We start from the raw sequence: 4801 nt of genomic DNA, 5'->3' as shown, positions 1-4801 counted from the left end.
CCCTCTTCCTCAAGCGCAATCGTGGCGGATGGTCATGACAGTTGTCATGGGCGCCACATGTTTACTACAATATATGTATGTATGTATGTGTATATATATAAGGTAAGCAGAGACAGAGACAAACGAGAAAGTCATTAAGAACATAAATGAAAGTTTACTTTTAAACTTTTAATTTTATTTTTAATGTCTTTCTCGTTTGTGTCTGTCTCTACTTAGCTTATTTTGTCGCGCTCTGTGTGAGATTTTATAATACCACAGTGGAAATATATTCTATATATTTAGATATATACATATAAATATATATATATATATAATATATATATATATATATATATATATATATATATATATATATATATATATATATATATATATATATATATATATATATGTATATATATACACATGCATACATACACATATACACATATATATTTATATTGACGGACAGAATAAGAGTTGGTATTCAAGAAGAAATCAAAAAGCAAAGCGGGGAACGCGGTAGATCATAGAAACAGATGAAGAATTTTTTGAGTCAGAAAGAAAGTGGTGAAAAAATGCCCGAGGGGCCGGATCCGAGCCCACGACCTCCACATAGCGGTCTGGTGCGATGACCACTACGCTACCGGAGGGGCACTTTCCCCACCAGTTTCTCGGGAATGTATTTTAAGGTATTTTTTTGTTTCCTGCACTGGGGGGTGGTAGCCAGCGCCACTCGAACTAGTCGGGGTGAAGGGGACACTCTTTTTAAACTTCGGGGCGTGACTCGACTGTCTACGACACGACGAGCGTGGTCGACCAGCTTTGAACCCTCTTACGCTACCTTTGGCGCCAAGACTGCCAGAACAGAGGCCCTCGCTATGCATATAGTGAATCAAAAATAGCAAATGAGGGGCTCGGTGAATTAAGACCGAATAAGGGTTGGCAGTCAAGAAAACGTAGGAAAGGTTTAAAGCTGCTCGACCACTCTGGTTCAAAGGTGGTTGACCACTCTCGACATGTCGTAGACACGGGAGTCACGGCCCGGGGGTTAAAAAGAAGGTCCCCTTCACCCCGAGTAGTCCGAATGGCGCTGGCTACCACCCCCAAGTGCAGGAAACAAAAATACCTTAAAATAAATACCCGACAAAGTGGTTGGAAAACAGCCCCGCCGGTAGCGTAGTGGTCATCGCACCAGACCGGTATTGTGGAGGTCGTGGGTTCATATCCCACCCGGCGCGCATTTTTTCACCACTTTCTTTCTGACTCAAAAAATTATTCATCTGTTACTATGACCTACCGCATTCCCTCTTTGCTTTCCGAGATTTTCTTGACTGCCAACACTCATTCTGTCCTAATTGACCGGGCCCCACATTTCACATTTCTGATTCGTTGTACACACACACGCACACACACACACACACACACACACACACACACACACACACACACACACACACACACACACATATATATATATATATATATATATATATACAGGAAGAAATGCTGGCAGTCTACAACACCAAAGAAGGCATAGGGGAATGGTTAGACTGTTTTTTACCATTAGTGATGTTACATTATTTTTTTATTATTAATTACGTGAGAAAGTTTCTTTCTTTCTCACGTAATTAATAACAAAAAAAATAATGTAACGTCACTAATGGCAAAAAACAGTCTAACCATTCCCCTATGCCTTCTTTGGTGTTGTAGACAGCCAGCATTTCTTCCTGTATTTCCTAACGAGCCCCTCATTTCGAAACCCTATATATATATATATATATATATATATATATATATATATATATATATATATATGGCGAATCAGAAAATGGGAAATGAGGGGCTCCGTGAAATAAGACAGAAAATAAGGGTTGGCAGTCAAGAATACCTCGGAAACCAAAGGGGAGGTTGTGGTGGGTCATAGAAATAGATGAAGAATTTTTTGAGTCGAAAAGAAAGTGGTGAAAAAATGCCCGCCGGGTGGGATCCGAACCCACGACCTCCAGAATACCGGTCTGGTGCGATAACCACTACGCTACCGGCGGGGCTGTTTCCCCAGCACTTGCTCGGGTATTTGTGTTAAGGTATTTTTGTTTCCTGCACTTGGGGGTGGTAGCCAGCGCCACTCGGACTACTCGCGGTGAAGGGGACCTTCTTTTTAACCCCCGGGCCATCACTCGAGTGTCGACGACATGAAAAGAGTGGTCGACCAGCGTTGAACCCTCTTAAGCTCCCTTTGGCACCCATACTGCCAGAACAGAGGCCCTCGCTAAGCATATAGCGAATCAGAAAATGGGAAATGAGGGGCTCCATGAAATAAGACAGAAAATAAGGATTGACAGTCAAGAAAGCCTCGGAGAGCAAAGGGGAGGTTGTGGTGGGTCATAAAAATAGATGAAGAATTTTTTTAGTCGAAAAGAAAGTGGTGAAAAAATGTTTATATATATATATATATATAGATATAGATATATATATATACATATGTGTGTGTGTGTGTGTGTGTGTGTGTGTGTGTGTGTGTGTGTGTGTGTGTGTGTGTGTGTACCGTATTTACTCACATAATGATTGAACCCGCGTAATAATCGCACCCTTGAAGTTTCTCTTCGAAATTCGATTTTTTTTTATTTCTCCCACAATGAGCGCACCTTGAACTTGTTGCCGAAATAAGTAGTATGGGGGCCTAGTCTAGCGGTTGATGGCCTTGCATACCTCTGTTTTTTTTCCTTTCAAAGCGGACATTGCTACGTTACCGCCCCAGACTCTGATATTCATGATATCGGGCAGCATGGTTTGGATATTGATAAGGAAGGTACTCCAACTAAAGCGCATAATGTACTCACAAGACAAAGGAAAAAAAACGCGCTCTGCTTTCTGCGTCGGCAGCCATGTATCTTTTGATATCCCGCACTGTGACAGCGGCCGGCAAATATTGGTTGACCCGTTGTCAACCTCGCAGCAAACTAGTTCTGCCGCATTCCGTAATTCATGAAAGCACCGCATTTTGCCTCACCTTTCAAAGCAGCTGGCGGCGATTTGGGGAGGCTTTATTATATCGTATTTATGTTTATTACGTTCATGAGCATTATTATAAAACTTTTGACCCGCAACGTGCTAGCGTTTTTGTGCTCAAAAGATTTTCGCAAAACATTATTCCCGCGTAATTAACGCCCCCTTGAATTGGCATCAATTTTCTTGAAAAAGAAAGTACGATCATTACGCGATGAAATGCGGTATACAATACTGAGATGGTCGGCGACAACACTGGAGGTGTGCTTTATTTGCGAGCGTCAATCACGACCACAAAAAAAACATCAGCAACCGTTGTAGCAAGCGGGGATGACCTTGATCGCCCGTGAAGACGGAAGATGAAATGAGATTACGATAAACGTACACAATGTAAAAACAAAAAACAAATCATGAGGGGGATTTTGGCCACTGACGTTGCTAAACCTCCCGTGTTAAGGGCGTTTAAGTTACTCGGGTTAAGTAAGTCGGATGACGAATTGCAAAGCAAGCTTACCGCACTGGACAAGCAAAGTATAACCGTGGGCCAGAAAATAATATGGAGAAAACTAAAGTAAACATCAATAACGTAAGGAGAGCACAGCGGTTTGTGATAGGTGGCTAGGAAGTGGTTGTTGTGAGCGAATAGATCTGCTTAGGCAAAGTTGTGACCACGGATCCCAATAATGAAGCAGAGATAAATAGAGGCATAAGAATGGGGTGGAGTGCATTCTGCAGGCATTCTCAGCTAATGAATGCCAGCCTACCATTGTCCCTGAAGACCAAAGTGTACCACAGCTGCATCTTACCGGTACTCACATACTGGGCAGAAACTTGTAGGCTCACACAAAATGTTCAACTTCAATTGAGGACGGCTCAGCAAGCAACGGAACAGAAGATGATAGGTGTAAAATTAAGGGATAAGAAGACAGCGGAGTGGGTCAGGGAACAAACGCGTGTTAAGTACAAATTGGTAGAAATTAAGATGACTAAATTGCGTGGGCAGGGCATGATTCGAAGGCAAGATAATCGTTAGTCAATAAGGGTAACAGAGTATATCCCTAGTGAAGGAAAGCGTGGCAGGGGGCGGGAGAAAGATAGATGGGTAGGTGACGTCAAAGATGTTTGCAGGGATAAATTGGTTGGAGTTTGCAGAGGACCGGGACAATTGGAGATTAAGGGGAGAGGCCTTTGCCCTGCTTCCTCATCTGTCCAGCATTTCCACAATCATTCAACAGATGTCCGCACGAATGTCGATCGTTTTCTTCTGTTAATCAGTTTCGACAATGCTTCGAATTCGATTTTCATACCGTACCCGACAATTTATAATCTTGCATTTCCCAATACCATTCTCCTCTTCTAAGTTCTTATGTCACTTTGTTTATGAAAGGTTGTTTCTCCCACAGGCAACGTTCTTTTTTTGATTGCCGTTGGTACGTCGTCATTTATCGTTTCCACAGTTTCCTTGTTCTCAGTGGTTGTACGTGCAGCTCTCTCCAAACGTCAGTGTATCAAATTTGGTACGCTGTATGTGATAAGCCAGGAAGAGACAACAAATAACATAAAAATGCGACCAAAGCGCAGAGTATCGGGTTTAATACAGTGACGGAGTTTTGTCATGTGAGTAGTTCAGAAATGTGCCCCCAGACTTAGGCTGGCAGCTCGAGAAATACGACTGAACGCGGGAGCTCAGGCGATGGCATGCAACCTGCGTCATTTTAGTTGACAAACAGTGATTATTTTCTTCATTCGTCCGATATTGGGCCATTTATTTCTTCAGATAATGGTGCACGACCAAAATGGTCTCTTTGTTGTC

General features: G+C 42.4%; 1 non-coding gene across 1 annotated transcript; it reads right to left on the bottom strand.

The window, feature by feature from the left end:
* Nucleotides 1-1954: 1954 nt before the first annotated feature.
* Nucleotides 1955-2027, bottom strand: Trnat-ggu (transfer RNA threonine (anticodon GGU)). The gene has a single exon. It is a non-coding gene; the product is annotated as a tRNA-Thr (tRNA).
* Between the last annotated feature and the right edge of the window lie 2774 nt (nucleotides 2028-4801).

Source organism: Haemaphysalis longicornis, unplaced genomic scaffold, assembly GCF_048455015.1.
Source record: "Haemaphysalis longicornis isolate Haplotype H1 unplaced genomic scaffold, Haemaphysalis longicornis Haplotype H1 scaffold_8, whole genome shotgun sequence".
Taxonomy (NCBI): Eukaryota; Metazoa; Arthropoda; class Arachnida; order Ixodida; family Ixodidae; genus Haemaphysalis; species Haemaphysalis longicornis.
The sequence above is the reverse complement of the archived record's forward strand: the minus strand, read 5'-3'. Positions and strand labels throughout refer to the sequence as shown.